A 21,755-nucleotide genomic window follows, 5' to 3' on the forward strand; every position below is an offset into this window, starting at 1 on the left:
AGGAGTGTGGGTAGAGTCAGTGAGTGTGGGGGTAGGAGTCCAGTGAGTGTGGGGGGGAGGGTCAGTGAGTGGGTAGAGTCCAGTGAGTGTGTGGGTGGGGTCGGAGTGTGGGTGGAGTCAGGAGTGTGGGTAGAGGCCAGGGAGTGTGGGTAGAGTCCAGGGAGTGTGTGGGTGTGCCCGTGGGGAGTGTGGGGGTAGAGTCCAGTGAGTGGGGTGGACCTGTGGGGGTAGAGTCAGTGAGTGGGTAGAGTGTGTGGGGTGAGTGTGTGGGTGGGCCCAGGTTGGGTGGAGTCAGGAGTGTGTGGTGTGAGTCAAAGGGGAGTGTGGGGGTAGGTCAGGAGTGTGTGGGTAGAGCCCAGTGTGAGTGTGGGTTAGAGTCCAGGGAGTGTGTGGGTAGAGTCCAGTTGTGTGTGGGTAGAGTCCAGGGAGTGTGTGGAGTACCAAGTGGGGTTGGAGTCAGGATGTGTGGGTAGAGTCAGTGTGTGTGCGGGTAGAGAGTCGGGTGTGTGGGTAGAGTCCAGGAGTGTGGTGTCCAGTAGTGTGGGTAGAGTCCAGGGAGTGTGTGGGTAGAGTCAGGGAGTGTGTGGGTAGAGTCCAGGGAGTGTGTGGGTAGAGTCCAGGAGTGTGTGGGTAAGAGTCCAGGAGTGTGTGGGTAGAGTCCAGGGAGTGTGTGGGTAGAGTCCAGGGTGGGAGAGTCAGGGTGTGGGTAGAGTCCAGGGAGTGTGTGGGTGGGAGTCGTGTGGGTAAGTCAGGGAGTGTTGGGGGTAGGAGTCCAGGGAGTGTGGGGGTAGAGTCCAGGGAGTGTGGGGGTAGAGTCCAGGGAGTGTGGGGGTAGAGTCCAGGAGTGTGGGGGTAGAGTCAGGGAGTGTGGGGGTAGAGTCCAGGGAGTGTGGGGGTAGAGTCCAGGAGTGTGTGTGGGTAGAGTCCAGGGAGTGTGGGGGGTGGGAGTCCAGGGGAGTGTGGGGGGTAGAGTCCAGGGGTGTGTTGGGTAGAGTCCAGGGAGTGTGGGTAGTCCAGGGGAGTGTGTGGGTAGAGTCCAGGGAGTGTGTGGGTGAGAGTCCAGGGAGTGTGTGGGTAGAGTCCAGGGAGTGTGTGGGTGAGAGTCTAGTGAGGTGTGTGGAGTAGAAGGTCCAGAGTGTGGGTAGAGTCCAAGGAGTGTGGGTAAGAGTCCCGGGGAGTGTGTGGGTAGAGTCCAGGGAGTGTGTGGGTAGAGTCAGGAGTGTTGGGGGTAGAGTCCAGGAGTGTGTGGGTAGAGTCCAGGGAGTGTGTGGGTAGAGTCCAGGGAGTGTGTGGGTAGAGTCCAGGGAGTGTGGGTAGAGTCCAGGGAGTGTGTGGGTAGAGTCCAGGGAGTGTGTGGGTAGAGTCCAGGGAGTGTGGGGGTAGAGTCCAGGGAGTGTGTGGGTAGAGTCAGGGAGTGTGTGGGTAGTCCAGGGAGTGTGTGGGTGAGTCCAGGGAGTGTGGGGGTAGAGTCCAGGGGTGTGTGGGTGGGGAGTCCAGGAGTGTGTGGGTGACGTCAGGGAGTGTGTGGGTAGAGTCAGGGGGTGTGGGTAGAGTCCAGGGGAGTGTGGGTAGAGTCAGGGAGTGTGTGGGTGAGAGTCAGGGAGTGTGTGGGTAGAGTCCAGGGAGTGTGTGGGTAGGAGGTCAGGAGTGTGTGGGTAGAGTCCAGGGAGTGTGGGGGTAGAGTCCAGGGGAGTGTGGGGGTAGAGTCAGGGGAGTGTGGGGGTAGAGTCCGGGGAGTGTGGGGGTAGGGATCCAGAGAGTGTGGGGTAGGAGTCCAGGGAGTGTGGGGGTGGATCCAGGGTGTGTGGGTGGGAGTCCAGGGAGTGTGGGGGGTAGAGTCCAGGGGTGTGGGGGGTAGAGTCAGGGGAGTGTGGGGGTAAGTCAGGGGAGTGTGTGGGGGAGTCCAGGAGTGTGGGTAGTCAGGGAGTGTGTGGGTAGAGTCCAGGGAGTGTGTGGGTAGAGGTCAGGAGTGTGTGGGTAGAGTCCAGGAGTGTGTGGGTAGAGTCTAGTGAGTGTGTGGGGTAGAGTCCAGGGAGTGTGGGTAGTCCAGGGGGTGTGGGTGAGTCCAGGGAGCCTTGCTGGGTAGAGTCAGGGAGTGTGTGGGTAGAGTCCAGGAGTGTGGGGGTAGAGTCAGGGGAGTGTGTGGGTAGAGTCCAGGGAGTGTGTGGGTAGAGTCCAGGGAGTGTGTGGGGTACAGAGTCCAGGGGTGTGGGTAGAGTCCAGGGAGTGTGTGGGTAGAGTCAGGGAGGTGTGGGTAGAGTCCAGGGAGTGTGGGGGGTAGAGTCCAGGGAGTGTGGGGGTAGAGTCAGGGGTGTGGGGGGTAGAGTCCAGGGAGTGTGTGGGTAAGTCCCAGAAGTGTGTGGGTAGTCCAGGAGTGTGTGGGTAGAGTCCAGGGAGTGTGTGGGTAGAGTCCAGGGAGTGTGTGGGTAGTCAGGAGTGTGTGGGTAGAGTCCAGGGAGTGTGTGGGTAGAGTCCGGGAGTGTGGGTAGAGTCCAGGGAGAGTGGGTAGAGTCCAGTGAGTGTGTGGGTAGGAGTCCAGGGAGTGTGTGGGTAGGGAGTCCAGGGAGTGTGCTGGGTAGAGTCCAGGAGTGTGTGGGTGGGAGTCTAGTGATGTGTGGAGTAGAAGTCCAGGAGTGTGGGGGTAGAGTCTAGTGAGTGTGTGGGTAGAGTCCAGGAGTGTGTGGGTAGAGTCCAGGGAGTGTGTGGGTAGAGTCCGGGAGTGTGTGGGTAGGTCCAGGAGTGTGTGGGTAGAGTCCAGGGGTGTGGGGGTAGAGTCCGGAGTGTGGGGGGTGAGTCAGGGAGTGTGGGGGTAGAGTCAGGGAGTGTGGGTAGAGTCCAGGAGTGTGGGTAGAGTCCAGGGGAGTGTGGGTGGTCCAGGGAGTGTGTGGGCAGGCCCAGTCCAGGGATTCAGTACAAAACAATTAAGATACATCAATAAAAATAAAGGGGGTCAAAAGGAAAGCGGCTAAAAGTCAGATTCACTCCAAATGTGGTCTTTGGGTTCATCACAGTAAAGAGATTGAGGAAATAACATTGTTGGCGTTCAAATTGACCACATTAGACCAGTAATTAACACACACACTAATATGCAAAAATATATACTAAGAATACTTATTCTTATAAACCATTGACACCAAATGACAACACATTTGGAGATGTAGGCGCCATGGTACATGTCTAAAGGTCAGAGATGGCTGAGTTATTGACAAATCAAAAATGTGATTTTGCGTTGTCCCTGCATTTTAAAGCACTGTGAATCCCGCTCCACAGTGGCCCATCTAAACCACTGTGAATCCACTCCCACCAGTGGCCCATCTAAACCACTGTAGAATCCACTCCACAGTGGCCCATCTCCCTAAACCACTGTGAATCCACTCCACAGTGAGCGCATCTAAACCACTTGAATACTCACAGTCATTAACTGGAATCCACTCCACAGTGGCCCATCTAAACCACTGTGAATCCACTCCACAGTGGCCCATCTACGCTCCTGTGAATCATAGTACGGCCCATCGAGCCACTGTGAATCCACTCCCGACAGTGGCCCATCAACTCAGACGTGTCATCACTATGCTTGGACATCCCAAAAGATGAACCATCTCCCCCCCTCTCGCCCCCCCCTCCTCCCTCTCCAGGTGGTTGAGTATGAATAGGTACCAGCGGAGAGGTTTGGCGTGTCGTGTCAGTGACTGTCTCTGGCTAACTGGTCACAGGGAGAAAGATCGGCTCTGCTCGGGATTCTCACTTTAGAAAGACACTGGAGATACCAGGAAGCACATCTTCCCTCTCTTCTAATCTTCTCCTCTCCTCCTCCTTCCCTCTCTCCTCTTTTTGAAACATCAATTTCTCTCTCTCTCTCTCTCTCTCTCTCTCTCTCTCCTCTCTCTCTCTCTCTCTCCTACTGCCTCTCTCTCTCTCTCTCTCTCTCTCTCTCTCTCTCTCTCTCTCTACGCTCTCTCTCTCTCTCTACTTCTCTCTCTCTACTTCTCTCTCTCTCTCTCTCTCTCTCTCACCGCTCTCTCTCTCTCTCTACTTCTCTCTCTACTACTTCTCTCTCTCTCTCTCTCTCTACTTCTCTCTCTCTCTCTCTCTCGCTCTCTCTCTCTCTACTTCTCTCTCTACTCCCTCTCTCTCTCTCTCTCTCTCTCTCTCTCTCTCTCTCTCGTCAGGTTAATCGCAAGCGTGTAGAGGGGTAAAGGGAGTGCCTGTCTTTTGAACCTTACATATAGACCACACATTACACCTTCCCCCAGAGTTAATCATTCATATTATGGGGTGGCAGATGGCCTAGTGGTTAACATTGTTGGGCCAGTCTGACAGGTCGCTTGTTCCAATCTTCGAGCCGACTAGGTGAAAAATTGGTCTGTGCCCTTGAGAAAGGCACTTAACCTAAATTGCTCCTGTAAGTCTCTCTGGATAAGAGTGCCTGGTAAATGGGTCAAATGTAAAATATGTGTGTGTGTGTGACCCTGTGTGTGTGTGTGTGTGTAACCCTGTGTGTGTGTGTGTGGCTGTGCATGTGTGTAAGCCTGTGTGTAAGTGTAGTGTGTGTGTGTGTGTGTGTGTGTGTGTAACCCTGTGTGTGTGTGTGTAACCCTTGTGTGTGTGTGTGTGTACTTAACCCTGTGTGTCTGTGTGTAACCCTGTGTGTAGTAACCCTGTGTGTGTGTGTGTGTGTTGTAACCTGTGTGTGTGTGTGTAACCCCTTGTGTGTGTGTGTAACCCTGTGTGTGTCTCTCCCAGGGAGTCTTCTAGTATCTATATATCTCAGTACCTGCTGGATGAGGGAGCCAAGCTCCACATCTACGACCCGAAAGTTCTGAAGGAACAGATCATCCTGGACCTCTCTCAACCACACATCTCTGAAGACCCTCACAGAGGTAGGGAGGGGGGAGGGAGAAGGAGAGGGAGGAGGGGAAAGAAAAGAGAGGGAGGGAGGGGGGGAGGGAGGAGGAAGGGAGGAGAAGGAGAAGAAGGGAGGGATGAGGGAAGGGAGGAAAAGAAGAGGGAAAGGAAGAAAGGAGAGGAGGGAGGAGAGGAGGAGGAAAGAAGGAGGAGGAGGGGAGGAAAAAGAAAAGGAGAGAGGAGAGGAGGAGGGAGGGATGAGAGGAAAGAGGAAGGAGGAGGAGGGGAGGATGAGGAGGAGGGAAGGAGGGGGGGGTCACAGTGTCTGTACTATCGTATTGTGTTTGGCTGGTAATGTGTCTATGTAACGTTTATCTGTGTTTGTTGTCTTGCTGGTCACAGTGTCTATGTGCGTTGTACCTGTGTATTGCTTAGTGTACGAGCTGGTCACAGTGTCTGTGTAGCGCTGTTCTGTGTATTGTAGTGTCGAGGCTGGTCACAGTGTCTGTGCTTGCGTTGTATCTGTGTATTGTAGTGTCTGGGCTGGTCGCGGTGTCTGTAGATAACGTTATCTGTGTATTGTAGTGTGCCGAGCTGGTCACAGTGTCTATGTAGCGTTGTATCTGTGTGTTGTAGTGTCTGTGCTGGTCGCAGTGTCTACTATAAACGTTGTATCTGTGTATTGTAGTGTCCGGGCTGAGTACAGTGTCTGTGTAGCGTTGTATCTGTGTTTGTAGTGTCGCGAGCTGGTCGCAGTGTCTGTATAACGTTGTATCTTGTATTGTATTGTCTGTGCTGGTCACAGTGTCTACGTAACGTCGTATCTGTGTATTGTAGTGTCCGAGCTGGTCGCAGTGTCTGTGTAGCGTTGTATCTGTGTATTGTAGTGTGCCGAGCTGGTCACAGTGTCTGTGATAGCGTTGTATATGTGTATTGTAGTGTCGAGCTGGTCACAGTGTCCGTAGCTAGCGTTGGCTTATCTTGTATTTAGTGTCGGAGCTGGTCACAGTGTCTATTTGGCGTTGTATCTGTGTATTGTAGTGTCGAGCTGGTCACAGTGTCTGTGTAACGTTGTATCTGTGTGTTGTTAGTGTCGGGCTGGTCGCCGTGTGCTGTGTAACGTTGTATCTGTGTATTGTAGTGTCGAGCTGGTCACAGTGTCTGTGTAGCGTTGTATCTGTGTATTGTGAGTGTCGAGCTGGTCACAGTGTCTATGTGGCGTTGTATCTGTGTATTGTGGTGTCCGAGTTGGTCCACAGTGTCTGTGTGACGTTGTATCTGTGTATTGTAGTGTCGAGCTGGTCACAGTGTCTGTGTAGCGTTGTATCTGTGTATTGTAGTGTCGGGCTGGTCACAGTGTGCTGCTGTAGCGTTGTATCTGTGTATTGTAGTGTCCGGAGCTGGTCACAGTGTCTGTGTGGCGATTGTATCTGTGTATTGTAGTGTCCAAGCTGGTCACAGTGTCTATGTGGCGTTGTATCTGTGTATTGTGTGTGTGCAGGGCTGGTCACAGTGTCTGTGTAGCGTTGTTTCTGTGTATTGTAGTGTCCGAGCTGGTCACAGTGTCTATGTAACGTTGTATCTGTGTGTTGAGTGTCCGTATAGTGTCAGGCTGGTGCAGTGTCTATGCTGGCGTTGTTTCTGTGTATTGTGGTGTCCGGGGCTGGTCACAGTGTCTATGCTCAGCGTTGTATCTGTGTATTGTAGTGTCCGAGCTGGTCACAGTGTCTATGCTACGCGGTGTATCTGTGTATTGTAGTGTCGAGCTGGTCACAGTGTCTATTGTCCTGTGTATTGTGTGTCGAGCTGGTCACAGTGTCTATCTACGTTGTATCTGTGTATTGTAGTGTCGGGCTGGTCACAGTGTCTATGCTGAGTTGTTATCTGCTTGTTTGGGTGTCGGCTGTCCACGGTGTCTATTAAGTTATCTGTGTATTGTAGTGTGCCCGGGTGGTCACGGTGTCTGTATAGCGTTGTATCTGTGTATTGCTTAGTGTCGAGCTGGTCACAGTGTCTATGTAGCGTTGTATCTGTGTATTGTAGTGTCGAGCTGGTCGCAGTGTCTGCTCTTGTGTACGTTGTATCTGTGTATTGTAGTGTGCCGAGCTGGTCACAGTGTCTGTATAACGTTTTATCTGTGTATTGTAGTGTCGAGCTGGTCTCAGTGTCTATGTAATTCGTTGTATCTGTGTATTGTAGTGTCCGAGCTGGTCTCAGTGTCTGTGTAGCGTTGTATCTGTATTGTTGGTGTCGGAGCTGGTCACAGTGTCTATGCAACGTTGTATCTGTGTATTGTAGTGTCGAGCTGGTCACAGTGTCTGTAGCAGCGTGTATCTGTGTATTGTAGTGTCCGAGCTGGTCACAGTGTCTATGTAGCGTTGTATCTGTGTATTGTAGTGTCGAGCTGGTCCAGTGTCTATGAGCGTTGTATCTGTGTATTGTAGTGTCGAGCTGGTCACAGTGTCTATGAGCGTTGTATCTGTGTATTGTTAGTGGCGGGCTGGTCACAGTGTCTGTGTCGCGTTGTATCTGTGTATTGTAGTGGCCGAGCTGGTCACAGTGTCTGTGTAACGTTGTATCTTGTGTATTGTAGTGTCGAGCTGGTCACAGTGTCTTTGTGTCTGTCGTTATCTGTATTGTAGTGTCGAGCTGGTCACAGTGTCTGTGCTGGCGTTGTATCTGTGTATTGTAGTGTCGAGGCTGGTCACAGTGTCTGTCGCCGTTGTATCTGCTGTATTGTAGTGGTCGAGCTGGTCACAGGTCTTTAACGTGTATCTGTGTGTTGTAGTGTCGGCTGGTCACAGTGTCTGTGTAACGTTGTATCTGTGTATTGAGTGTCCGAGCTGGTCACAGTGTCAGTGGATCCCTACCAGGCCTGTCAGGGGCCGCGCGCTGGTCATCTGCACCGAGTGGGACATGTTCAGGGTGAAGAACACACACACACACACACACACACACACACAGGAACACACACACACACACTACTCTATCCTTTAAACACCTAACATCAACTGTGTGTGTGTGTGTGTGTGTGTGTGTGTGTAGGATCTGGATTATGAGAGGATATATGACCACATGTTGAAGCCAGCGTTTCTGTTTGACGGCCGTCGCCTGTTGGACCAACTTCACCCCCGCCTGCAGAACATTGGCTTCCAGGTACACACCCCCCTGTACACCCCCCCCGTACACACACACTCTCTCACTCTCTCTCTCTCGCTCTAAAATAGTTTACACACTTAAACTTTTCATGGCCGAACTCTGAATCAATTGCGCTTCCCAAAAATAATATGGTTAATGTGATAGAACATCTATTTTGACTGCCGATTTCCTATATTATACAACTGACTCAGGCTCTCCCGCCGATTTAGAGCCACGCCTCATAGTCGTGTGAATTCGCTCAGAATTGTTAATTGATTATGCGTTACTCAGTAAATCCAAACCCGCTAAGTTCCAGACAGGAACTCAAGTCCAAGCCTGGGACGAGTTTAATTTGTACACACCCTACACACACACACACACAGTAAGACTACGTTATCAAAACTATAACCAGATTGCATCCTCTCTGTGTTTCCTGCAGATTGAGACCATCGGTAAGAAGGTGACATCATCTCGTATTCCCTACACACCCGGCCGGAGTCCCGCGTCAGCATCAACCTGAACCTCCGCCAAGAGCCAAAGTCTGAACACCCCCCACTCAGCATCAACCTGAACTCCCGGCCAAGAAGGCCAAAGTCTGACACACCCCCCACTCCATCAACCCTGAACCTCCGGCCACAAGTCTACACCCCCCACTCACAAACCCTGAACCTCCGGCCAAGAAGGCCAAAGTCTGACACCCCCCCCACTCAGCATCAAACCCCCCCCCTCTACCTCCTGTCTGTCCATTCTTCCTCTACGAGGACAATCATTGATAATCAATACGTTTTGATGCTTCCAATCGTTGTCAATACTTAAAACAGTATTATTTCCTGTTATATTTGGCCAATCACGTTAATACTTTCTTTCATATCCTCTTATAACTGGCCAATCCTGCTAATACATGAATACTGTCTCATATCCTCTTATAACTGGCCAATCACATGAATACTGTCTCATATCCTCTTATAACTGGCCAATCACATGAATACTGTCTCATATCCTCTTATAACTGGCCAATCACATGAATACTGTCTCATATCCTCTTATAACTGGCCAATCCTGCTAATACATTAATACTGTCTCATTTCCTGTTATAACTGGCCAGTCACATTAATAAGGTCTCTCATTTCCTGTTTTAACTGTCCAATCATGTTAGCTGTCATCGCCGGTTCTGAATTTTATACACATAGAAATAGTGTACGTCTCAAATGATGCCCCATTCCCTTTCATTGTGCACTCCTGGTCACGTAATTGCTAAATAGAGGAGCGTGGTGTCATTTGAGATTTACTATAAGATTTTTTCAAATCCTTTAAATTTCTTGCCTTTTTATAGACTAGTGATGCTCATCAACCTGCGACTTTAATAAAATGGACCAATGGAAATCATGTTTACCGTCGCCACAGACTCTTCCAATGCTTTGTTACTGCTTCAGGTATTAGTCGAGCATCCTAAATTATACCCTATTTCCCTATGGGCTTTGGTTGAAATGTAGTGCACTATATATGGACGTACCAACTAGATAGGGGTCTAACCACATATCTAAAATCCAGTTTATTGGGAGGGGGGGTGAAATATGCCAAACTGACCTTAGATCCGTGTTAGGTGCAACTATACATGGGTTTCCGTCCCCAATGGCACCCTGTTCCCTATAGTGCACTACTTTTTAACAAAGACCCCATAGGGATAGGGTGCCGTTGGGACTAGGGTGCCGTTAGACTAGGGTGCGTAGGACTAGAGTGCCGTTAGGACTAGGGACGGTGCCGTTGGGACTAGGGACTAGGGGTGCCGTAGGGACTAGGGTGCCGTAGGGCGGTGCGTTAGGACTAGACTGGGTGCCGTCGGCTAGGGACGGGCCGTTGGGACTAGGGACTAGGGTGCCGTTGGGACTAGGACTAGGTGCCGTTAGAGACTGGGTGCCGTTAGGGACTAGGTGCCGTAGACTAGGACTAGGTGCCGTGGACTAGGGTGCCCGTTAGGGACTAGGTGCCGTTAGGGACTAGGGACTAGAGTGCCGTTGGACTAGAGACTAGGGTGCGTTAGGGATAGAGGTGCCGTTGGACTAGAGGTGCGTTGGACTAGGAATGGTGCCGTTAGGGATGGTGCCGTTAGGGATAGGGACTAGGTGCCGTGATAGGGACTAGGGTGCCGTTGGGACTAGGACTAGGGTGCCGTTAGGGACTAGGGACTAGGGTGCGTTGGGACTAGGGGACTAGGGTGCCGTTAGGACTAGGGTGCCGTTAGGGATAGGGTGCCGTTAGGGACTAGGGTGCCGTTAGGGACTAGGGTGCCGTTAGGACTGGGCCGTTAGGATGGGGTGGATAGGGACTAGGGTGCCGTGGATAGTGCCGTATAGGTGCCGTTAGGGACTAGGACTAGAGTGCCCGTTAGGGACTAGCCGTTGACAGGTACTAGGTGCGTTGGATAGCTGGGGTGCCGTTAGGGACTAGGTGCCGTTGGGACTGAACAATGCCGTTAGGGACTAGGGACTAGGGTGGATAGGTGCCGTTAGGGACTGGTGCCTTTGGGTGCGTTGGGATAGGGGGTGCCGTCGGGACTGGGTGCCGTTGGATAGTGCCGTTAGGGACTAGGGTGCGGTTGCTAGGGACTAGGGTGCCGTTATTGGGATAGGGTGCCGTTGGGAAGGGTGCCGATGGGAAGGGTGCCGTGGGACTAGGCTAGGGTGCCGTTAGGGACTAGGGTGCCGTTAGGGACTAGGGTGCCGTTAGGGACTAGGGTGCCGTTAGGGACTAGGGTGCCGTTAGGGACTAGGGACTAGGGTGCCGTTAGGGACTAGGGTGCCGTTAGGGACTAGGGTGCCGTTAGGGACTAGGGTGCCGTTAGGGACTAGGGTGCCGTTAGGGACTAGGGTGCCGTTAGGGACTAGGGACTAGGGTGCCGTTAGGGACTAGTGCGTAGGGACTGGGGTGCCGTGGACGGGACTAGTGCCGGGGATAGGTGCCGTTGGTAGGTGCGTGGTGGGAAGGTGCCGTTGGGATAGGGACTAGGGTGCCGTTGGGACTAGGGTGCCGTTGGGACTAGGTGCCGTTGACTAGGGACTAGGGTGCCGGGTGCGGGGATGGGTGCCGTTGGGGACTAGGGACTAGGGTGCCGTTGGGACAGTGCCGTTAGGGATAGTGCCCGTTGGGGTGCCGTTGGGACTGGGGTGCGTTGGGACTAGGTGCCGTTGGGGACAGGACTAGGGGGTTGGGGACTAGGGTGCCGTTAGGGACTAGGAGTGCCGTTAGGGACTAGGATGGGTGGAGGAAGGTGCGTTAGGGACTGGGGTGCGTTGGGATAGGGATAGGTGCGTTGGGGATGGGTGGTTGGGACTGGGTGCCGTGGGACTGGAGTGCCGTTAGACTAGGGTGCCGTTAGGGACTAGGTGCGTAGACTAGGATAGTGCCGTTAGGATAGGGACTGGGGTAGGACTGGGTGCCGTTAGGGACTGGGGTGCCGTTAGGGACTAGGCGTGCCGTTAGGGACTAGGTGCCGTTAGTGACTGGGGCCGTTAGCAGGACGGGTGCCGTTGGGTGCCGTAGGACTGGGTGGTTAGGGAACTAGGGTGCCGTAGACTAGGTGCCGTAGGGGACTAGTGCGGCTAGGGACTAGGGTGCCGTTGGATAGGGGTGCGACTAGGGTGCCGTAGAAGTGCCGTTAGGATAGTGCCGTGATAGGGACTAGGTGCCGTTAGGGACTAGGTGCCGTTAGGGACTAGGTGGTTAGACTAGGTGCCGGGGATAGAGTGCCGTTAGGGACTAGGATAGGTGGGTAGGGACTAGGACTAGGGTGCCGAAGACTAGACAAAGTACCGTTAGACTAGTGCCGTTAGGATAAGAAGTGCGTTAGGATAAGGGCCGTAGGGATAGGTGCCGTAGTTAGAGTCCGTGGACTAGGGTGCCGTAGGACTGGTGGAGGGGTATAGGTGCCGTGATAGAGTGCCGGATGGGACTGGGTGCCGTTGGGATAGGGTGCGAGGACGTGGTTAGGACTGACGCGGAGTGCCGTTGGGGACAGGGAACTAGGGTGCCGTAGACTGGCCGTAGGGACTGCCGTTAGGACTAGGAGTGCCGTTAGACTAGGTGCCGTATAGTGCGTTAGGACTAGGACGTGCCGTTAGGACTAGTCGTTGGGACTAGGGTGCCGGGATGGGTGCCGTTAGACTAGGGTTTAGAGACTAGGAGTGCGTTAATAGGGTGCCGTTAGGGACTAGGGTGACGTTGGATAGGGTCCGTTAGGGACTAGGGAAGGTGCCGATAGGGACTAGGGACTAGGGTGCGTTAGATAGGTGCCGTTGGATAGTTTTGCCGTTAGGGACTAGGGATAGGGTGCCGTTAGGGACTAGGGGGTAGCCTAGGATAGTGCCGTGGGAACTAGATAGGTGCCGTTAGGGATAGGAGTGCCGTTAGGGACTAGGTCCGTAATAGGATAGGGCCGTGGACAGCAACTAGGTGCCGTTAGAACAGAGGAGGTGCCGTGGGACAAGTGCCGTTGGGAGGGAAGGTGCCGGGGTAGGATAGGGTGCGTGGAGGGACTAGGGTGCCGTTAGGGACTAGGGTGCCGTAGGGACTAGGGTGCCGTGTAGGACTAGGTGCGGGATAGGACGTGCCGTGGGAGGTGTGCCGAACGTGACTAGGTGCGTTAGGATAGGGACTGGTGTGTAGGGGGGCCGTTAGGATGTGCCGTAGGGACTAGGGTGCCGTTGGGACTAGGGTGCGTGTAGGGACGGGTGCCGTTAGGGACTATGATGGTGCCGTTAGGGATAGAGTGCCGTTAGGGATAGACTAGTGCGTAGACCGGGACTAGTGCGTTGATAGAGTGCCGTTAGAACAAGGAAGGGACTAGGGACGTTAGACTGTGCCGTTGGGGACTGACGGGGTGCCGTTGGACAGGGTCTAGGAGTGCCGTGGACTAGGACTAGGGTGCCGGTGGACAGTGCCCGTTAGAGACTAGGGTGCCGTGGAGTGGGTGCCGTTAGACTAGGGTGCCCGTTAGGGACTGGACCGGTAGAAGCTGGGACTTAGGGACTAGGGTGCCGTTAGGGACTAGTGCCGTGTAGGGACTAAGTGCCGTTAGGGACTAGGGATGGAGTGCCGTTGGCTGGTGCCGTTAGGGACTAGGGTGCCGGGATAGGTGCCGTAGACTAGGGGGTCGTACTGGGTGCGGGGGAGTGCGAGACTAGGTTGCGGTTGGATAAGTGCCGTATAGGGACTAGGGTGCCGGTTAGGACTGGGACTGGAGTGCCGTTAGGAGGGACGGGTTAGACTAGACGTGCCGTTGGATGGCGTTACAAGGGTCTAAGTACCGTGACTGTGCCGTTGACTACGACTAGGTTAGGGACTGGAACGGTGCCGTTAGGGACTGGAAGGTGCCGTTGGGACTAGGGTGCCGTTAGGGACTAGTGCCGTGGACTAGGATAGGGTGCCGTGACTGAGTTGCCGATAGCCTACTGTGCCGTAGGACTAGGGTGCCGTTAGGACTAAGCCGTGGGAAGGGAAGACTAGGGTCCGAGGATAGGTGCGTTATAGTGCCGGGACTAGACTAGGGTAACGGATAGTGCGTTAGGGACAGTGGTTACGGACTAGGGTGCGTGGACTGGGGTTAGGGACTAGGGGTGCCGTTAGGGACAGGTTGCCTGGGATGGAAGGGTGCCGTTAGGAGGGTGCCGTGGGACAGGGTGCCGTTAGGGACTAGGGTGCCGTTGGATTAGGGATAGTGCCGTTAGGGATAGGGTGCCGTTGGGACTAGGGTGCCGTTAGGGACTAGGGTGCCGTGTAGTGCCGTTAGGGACTAGGGACTAGGGTGCCGTTAGGGACTAGGGACTAGGGTGCCGTTAGGGACTAGGGTGCCGTTGGGACAAGGGGCCGTTAGGGACTGGGGTGCCGTTAGGGACTAGGGTGCCGTTAGGGACTAGTTGCCGGGGAAGGGTGGTTGGGACTAGGGATAGGGTGCCGTTGGGACTGGGTGCCGTTAGGGACTAGGAGTGCCGTTAGGGACAGGGTGCCGATGTGCGTTGAGTGCCGTTAGGGTAGGGACTAGGGTGCCGTTAGGGACTAGGGACTAGGGTGCCGTTAGGGACTAGGGTGCCGTTGGGGACTAGGGATAGGGTGCCGTTAGATAGGACTAGGGTGCCGTTAGACTGGGTGCCGTTAGATAGGGAGTGCCGTTGAGACTAGGTGCGGGGAGCTAGGGTACTAGTACGGTAGGACTGAGGTGCCGTTAGAGACTAGGTGCCGTTAGGGACTAGGGACTAGGGGTGCCGTTAGGGACTACTGCGGTGCCCGTTAGGGACTAGAGTGCGGGACTAGGGTGCCCGTTGGATAGGGACAGGGTGCCGTTGGGATAGTGCCGTTGGACTAGGTGCGTTGTACGTTGGGATACCCGTTACTAATGCGGTGAAGTAACAGTGCCGTGTTGGGTCCGTAGGACTGGATTACCGTTAGAGACAGTCGTTGAACAGGTACCGTTAGGGGACTTAACTGTGCCGTTAGGACTGGGTGCCGTTAGGAGACTGGTGCCGTTGGGACTAAGTGCCGTGGAGGTGCCGACTAGGGTGCCGTAGGACTAGGGTAGCCGGATAGAGTGCCGTGGAAGACGGGCCGTAGGAGAGAGGTGCCGACGGTGCGTTAGGATAGGGATAGGGTGCCGTTGGGGACGGGAGGGTGCGTTGGATGTGCCGTTAGACTAGGGGTGCCGTAGGACTAGGGTGCCCGTTAGAGACTAGGGGGCCGGGACTAGGTGCCCGGGTGAGGACTGGGGTGCCGGGGACTAGGGACGGGTGCGTGGGACTAGTGCCGTAGACAGTGCCGGATAGTGCGATGGACAGTGCCGTTAGACGCGGGACTAGGTGCCGTTAGGATAGGACTGGGTCCGTGATGAAAGCGGTGCCCGGGGATGGGGGTGCCGTTGGGACTAGAGTCGTAGGACTAGGGTGCCGTAGGACTAGGCCGGTGGGACTGGGGTGCGTTAGGGACTAGGGACTGGTGCCGTTGGGGACTAGGATAGTGCCGTTCGGGACCAGACTAGGGTGCCGTTAGGGACTAGGAAGTGAACTGTCGTGATAGTGGTTAGGATAGAACTAGGAGTGCCGTTATAGGGTGCCCGTTAGGGACTAGGTGCCGTAGGATAGGGTGCCGTGGGATAGGGTGCCGTGAAGGGATAGGGTGCCGTTGGGACTAGGTGCGTCTAGGGTGCCGTTGGGACTAGGGTGCGGGGACTAGGGTGCCGTTAGGGACTAGGGTGCGTGGGGACTAGTGCCGTAGGGACTGGGAGTGCCGTTAGGGACTAAGGCCGGGGGTGCCGTTGTGGTCCGTTAAGGAATAAGTCGGGACTGGCGTTACTAGGACTAACGAAAGTGCGTTAAGGATTGGGGCTAGGTGACGTTACTAGGGTCCGTGGGACCAGGGCCGTTGTAGGGACTAGGGTGCCGTTGGGACTGGGGGCCGTGGACTAGGGTGCCGTTGGGACGGGGGACTAGGGTGCCGTTGGGACTAGGTGCCGTTAGGGACTAGGTTGCCGTTGGACTAGGGACTAGGTGTCGTTGGGGACTAGGGTGCCGTTAGGGATAGGGATGCCGTTGATAGGTGTAGGGACAGGGTGCGTTAGGGACTAGGGTACCGTTAGGGACTAGGACTAGTGCCGTTAGGGACTAGGGACTGGGTGCCGTTAGGGACTACGAGTGCCCGATTAGGGACTAGGGTGCCCGTTAGGGACTAAAGTACCGTGGGAAGGGACAGGGTGCCGTTAGGGACGTGTGCCGTGATAGGGACTGGGTGCCCGTGGATAGTGCGGTAGGATCGTTAGTAGGCGAGTGCCGAGACTAGGGACGTTGGGTGGTGGGTAGGAACTAAGTGCCGTTGGGAGCTGGTGCCGTTGTAGTACCGTTGGGACAGTGCCGTTAGGGACTGGGACACGGTAGGACGGTGCCGTTAGGGACTAGGGACTAGGGTGCGGGGAGGTCCGTTGGGACTAGGGTGCCGTTAGGACTGGTGCCGTAGGGATAGGAGTGCCCGTTAGATAGTCGTTGGGGACGGGGACTAGGTGCCCGTGGGACTAGGGACTAGGGTGCCGTTAGGGACTAGGGACTAGGGTGCCGTTGGACTAGTGCCGTTAGGGACTAGGTGCCGTTAGGGACTAGGAACTAGGGTGCCGTGGGACTAGGGACTAGGGTGCCGTTAGGGACTAGGAGTGCCGTTAGGGCTTAGGGACTAGGTGCCGTTGGGACTAGGGGGGTGCCGTTACGTGCGTTAGGGACTAGTGGTTAGGGACGGTATAGTCGTGGTGGACTGGGTGGCCGTTAGGACTAAGTGCCGTTGGGATAGACTAGGGTGCGGGTAGGGATAGGTGCCGAGAGAGGGGAGCCGTTGGACGGATAGGGTGCCGAGGGACTAGGGGTGCCGTGGACTGGAGGGACTAGGGTGCCGTTAGGGACTGACTGGTGCCGTTAGGGACTAGGGTGCCGTTAGGGACTAGGGATAGGGTCGTTGGGACTAGTGCCGTTAGGGACTAAGGTGCCGTTAGGGACTAGGAGTGCTTCGTTAGGGACTAAGTAGATGTGCGAGACTAGGTGCCGTTAGACTGGGTGGGATAGGGGTGCCGTTAGACTAGGGCGTTAGGACTGTGCCGTTAGGGATAGGTGCGTAGGACTAGGTGCCGTTGGGATAGGTGGGGGATAGGTGCCGTTAGGATGGTGTAGATAGCGGAGGACTAGTGCCGTTAGGGACTAGGACTGGGTGCCGTTAGGACTGGTGCCGTGATAGGGACTAGGGTGCCCGTTGATAGGGTGCCGTTAGGGACTGGCGTGCCGTTAGGATAGTGCCGTTAGGACTAGAGTGGCGTTATAGACTAGGGTGCCGTTAGGATAGGGACTAGGTGCGTTAGATAAGTGCCGTTAATAGTGCCGTTGACGAGGGACTAGGTGCCGTGGATAGGATGGTGCCGTGGGGATAGGGACTAGGGTGCCGTTAGGGACTAGGGTGCGTTAGATAGATGGTGCCGTTAGGGACTAAGTGCCGTAGGATAGGGTAGGATGGAGGACTGGATAGTGCCGAGAAGGTAGACTAAGTGCCGTTAGCCCGTTGGGACTAGGGTGCCGTTTGGGTGCCGGCAGGACAGGTGCCGGACTGGGTAGAGAGGCAGCACCGGATAGGGACTAGGGTGCCGTGGGATAGGGTGCCGTTAGGGACTAGGGTGCCCGTTAGGGACTAGGGTGCCGTTAGGGACTAGGGTGCCCGTTGGGACTAGGGTGCCGTGGTAGGGACTAGCCGTAGGATAGGGTGGAAGGTGTTGGATAGGTGGTAGGACTAGTGCCGTTAGGGACTAGTGCCGAGAGTGCCGTTGGGACTAGGGGGTAGATGGGCCGTGGGATAGGGTGCCGTTAGGGACTAGGGTGCCGTTAGGGACTAGGTGCCGTTAGGGATAGGGTGCCGTTAGGGATAGGGAAGGTGCCGTTAGGGATGCCGTGGACTGGTGCCGTTAGGGACTAGGACTAGGTGCCCGTTGGGAAGAGAGGATGGGATAGGTGCGTTGGGAGAGTGCGTAGGGATAGGGGGGAGGACTAGGCTAGGTGCCGTTGGGATGGTAGGGTGCCGTTAGGGATAGGAGACGTGGACTATAAGGGTGCCGTGGGACTAGGAGTGCCGTTAGGGACTAGGGACTGGGTGGTTGGGATAGGGTGCCCGTTAGGGATGGTCGTTGGTGGATCTAGGTGCCGTTAGGGACTAGGGTGCCGTTAGGGACTAGGGACTAGGGTGCCGTTAGGGACTAGGGTGCCGTTAGGGACTAGGAGGGATAAGTGCCGGGGATGTGTTAGGGACGTGCCGTGATGGGGCGTTGGATAGGACTGGGTGCCGTTAGATAGTGCGTTAGGGGCTAAGGGTGCCGAGGACTAAGTGCCGTTAGGGACTAAGTCCGTGACTAGAGTGCCGTAACAATCCGGGTGTGCCGGTGGGTGCCCGTTGATATAAGTGCCGTTAGGATAGGTCGGTGTAGGGATAGGATATATGTGCCGTTGGGACTGGTGCCGTTGGACGGTGGGTGCCGTTAGGTGCCGAGAAATGGTGCCGTGGATAGACTGGGGTGCCGTTGAGAGATAGGGTGCCGGATAGGATATGATGGGTGGGAGACTAAGTACCGTGAACTAGGGTTAGGTGCCGTTGACTGAACTAGGTGGCCGTTGGTTAAGTCCGTTAGTAGACTAGGTTAGTGACGACTGAACTAGGGACTAGGTGCGTGGGGACTAGGTGCCGGGATAGGTGCCGTTGGGGACTAGGATAGGTGCCGTTAGGGACTGGTGGTAGACGTGGGGATAGGGTGCACGTTAGGGACTGGGTGCCGTTAGGGATAGGAGTGCCGTTGGACTGGTGCCGTGGAGGGTGCCGTTAGGGACTAGGGATAGGGTGCGTTAGGATAGAATAGGGTCGTTAGACTCGTGCCGAACTGTGCCGGACATGCCGGGCTGGTGCCGTTGGACTAGGAGTAGTGGACGTGGGGTGGACTAGGGTGCCGTTAGGGACTGGGTGCCCGTTAGGGACTAGGAGTGCCGTTAGGGACTAGGGTGCCGTTAGGATAGGGTGCCGTTAGGGATAGTGCCCGTTAGGGACTAAGGGTGCGTGGGCTAGCTGGTGGTTGGGACTAGGGACTAGGGTGCCGTTAGGGATAGTGGGATAGGTGCCGTTGGGCTAGGGACTAGGGTGCGTTAGGGACTAGGGACTAAGGGTGCCGTTAGGGACTAGGGACTAGGAGTGCCGTTAGGGACTAGGGACTAGGTGCCGTTAGACAGGTGCCGTTAGGGACTATGCGTGATAGGGTGCCGTTAGGGACTAGGGACTAGGGTGCGTTAGGGGCTAGGGTGCCGTGGGCTAGGGACTAGGTGCCGTTAGGGACTAGGGACTAGAGGTGCCGTTAGGGACTAGGCGGTGAGGATAGGGTGCCGTTGGGATAGGGTGGTTGGATGGGGGGGGATAGGAGCGTGGTGCCGTGATGGTGACGTTGGATAGGGGGGAGACTAGGGTGGTTAGAACAAATGCCGTTAGGGAAGGACTAGGGTGCCGGCCTAGGACTAGAGTGCGTTAGGGACTAGGATTGCCGTTAGGGACTAGGGTGCGTTGGGCTAGGATGTGCCCGTTAGGGACTAGGGTGCCGTTGGGATAGGGACTGGGTGGTTGGACGGGGCCGTGGGATAGGATAGGGTGCGCGAGGATAGTCCGTAGACTAGATAGAGGTGCCGTTGGGATAGGTGCCGTGGACAGACTAGGCCGTTAGGACCTCGGTAAGGTGCCGTTAGGGACTAGGGATAGGGTGCCCGTTAGGGACTGGTGCCGTTGACTAGGGTGCCGTTAGGACTAGGGTGCCGTTGGGATAGGAGGGTGCCGTAGTGGGTGCCGTTAGGAAGGTGCCGGGACGTTGGAGTGCGTGGGAGGGGTGGGATAGGGTGGCGAGGGATAGAGGTGCCGTTGGGATAGGGACAGGTGCCGTTAGGGATAGTGCCGATTAGGGACTAGGGTGCCGGTGGGACTAGGTGCCGTTAGGGATAGGGTCCGTTAGGGACTAGGGTGCCGTTGGGATTGGAGGTGCGAGTGCGTGATGGTGCGGTGGGATAGGGTGCCGTTGGGACTGGGACTAGGGTGCCGGGGTGCCCGTTAGACTAGGGTGCCGTTAGGGAAGGGTGCCGTTAGGGACTAAGGTGCCGATCAGGATAGCTGTGCACGTTAGGGACTGGGGTGCCCGTTAGGACTGGGACTAGGGTAGCCGTTAGGGACTAGGACTAAGGGTGCCGTTAGGACCGCTAGGGTGCCGGTGAAGGACTGTCCGTTGGGACTGCGTTAGGTGGTTACCGAAGGGACTAAAGTACACGTTAGGGACTAAGTACGTTAGAGACTGGGGACTGGTGCCGTGGAGCTAGGACTAGTAGCCGTTATAGAACTAATACCGGAGTAGGTTAGAGACCTAAAGTACCGGTAGAGACTAGGGGAGTTGCCGTTGGGACTAGGGACTAGGAGTGCCGTTAGAGCTAGGGTACGTTAGGGACTAGAGTGCCGTTGAGACGGACTAGGTGCCCGTTAGGGACTAGGGACTAGGTGCCGGGGATGGGTGCCGTAGGACTAGGGTGCCCGTTGGACAAGGGTGCCGTTAGGGACAAGGGCCAACGTCCGTTGAGTTATAACTAAAGGTACGCATTCAACTAGAACTAAGAGTACCGTTGGACTAAAAGGTACCATGATATAGTGCCGGTAGAATGGGGTAGGGTACCGTTAGGGACTGTGAGACATAAGTGTAGAGACTAGGCTAAGTAGCGTTGGAATAGGAACTAGAAGTACGCGTTAGGGACTAGTTAGGATGATTTGAACTAGTGCCCGTTAAGACTAGGGAAGCCGTTGAACTAGTACGTAGACTAGGAGTGCCGTTAGGGACTAGTTAGGGGGCTAGGGTGAAGGATGTGCCGTTAGGATAGGGTGCTACCCACTAAGAGACTAGGGTACCGTTAGGGACAGTACCGTAACTAGATCTAAAGGTACCGTTAGGAACTAAGTACCGTTAGGAGCTAGGGTACGATAGGTACGGTAGTAACTAGACCGTGCTAGTGCGTCAGGGACTAAAGTGCCGTTAGGGACTAGGGACTAGGGTGCCGTTAGGGACTAGGACTCAGGGTAGCGTTGGAGACTAGGTTAGGGACAGGGTGCCGTTGGGCTAGGGTGGTGCGTGGATAGGGTGCGGTTGGGATGGGACTAGGGTACCGTTAGGGATAGGAGTGCCGGTAGGGACTAGGGTGCGTAGGGATAGGGACTAGGGTGCGTTGGAGACTAAGTGTGGACTGGTCCGTGAACAAAGGACAGCGGTAGGACTAGAGACTGGGTGAGTTGGACTTGGTGCCGTTAGGGACTAGGACTAGGCCGTTGGAATGCCGTAGGGAAGTGCCCGTTGGGATTAACTGTGCCGTGAGGGACTAGGGTGCGTTGGGATAGGGGGGTACTAGGTGCGTTAGGGACTAGGGACTAGGGTGCCGTTAGGGACTAGGGTGCCCGTTAGGGACTAGGGTGCCGGTAGGGACTAGATGTGAGTGGGGACTAGGTGCCGTTAGGGACTAGTGGGTGCCGTTAGGGATGGGTGGGGGACTAGGGTGCCGTGGACTGGGTGTCGGTAGGGACTGTTGGCTGGGTGCCGTTAGGGACTAGGGTGCCGTTAGGGACTGGGACTAAGTGCCCGTTAGGACTAGGGGACTAGGTGCCGGGATAGGGTGCCGTTAGGGACTAGGGATAGGTCCGTTGATACGACCAGAACTAAAGTACCGATGAGACTGAGACAAGGTACGTTAAGAACTAAGTAACGTTAGAACAAATACCCGTTAAGACTAAGTACCGTTAGAACTAGAACTAAGTACACCGATAGAACTAAAGAGACAAGGTACAGTGAGACTAGAGACTAATTACCGTTGGGAACTAAGGACTAGGAGTACCGTTAAGACTAGGAGTTACGTTAGGACTAAGTGCCCGTTAGGAGACTAGGTGCCGTTAAGGAACTGGGTGCAGGTGGAGACAGGGTGCCGTTACGGAGACTAGGATTAAGTGCCGGTGAGACTAGAGACTAGGAGTGCCGTTAGGAACTAGTGCCCGTTGAGGACTAGGGACTAGGGTGCCGTTAGGGACTAGGGACTAGGGACTAGGGTGCCGTTAGGGACTAGGGTGCCGTTAGGGACTAGGGTGCCGTTAGGGACTAGGGTGCCGTTAGGGACTAGGGTGCCGTTAGGGACTAGGGTGCAGGGCAAAGGGACTCAGCC

The 21,755-nt window shown here is 55.4% G+C and overlaps 1 long non-coding RNA gene across 1 annotated transcript; it reads left to right on the forward strand.

Moving 5' to 3' along the window:
* Positions 1 to 7,730: 7,730 nt before the first annotated feature.
* LOC123490779 lies at positions 7,731 to 8,492 on the forward strand. Its single transcript, XR_006661043.1, has 3 exons — positions 7,731 to 7,770; positions 7,891 to 8,001; positions 8,423 to 8,492. It is a non-coding gene; the product is annotated as an uncharacterized LOC123490779 (long non-coding RNA).
* The last annotated feature ends 13,263 nt before the right edge of the window (positions 8,493 to 21,755 follow it).

The sequence above is a fragment of the Coregonus clupeaformis genome, unplaced genomic scaffold (assembly GCF_020615455.1).
Source record: "Coregonus clupeaformis isolate EN_2021a unplaced genomic scaffold, ASM2061545v1 scaf4770, whole genome shotgun sequence".
Lineage (NCBI taxonomy): Eukaryota > Metazoa > Chordata > Actinopteri > Salmoniformes > Salmonidae > Coregonus > Coregonus clupeaformis.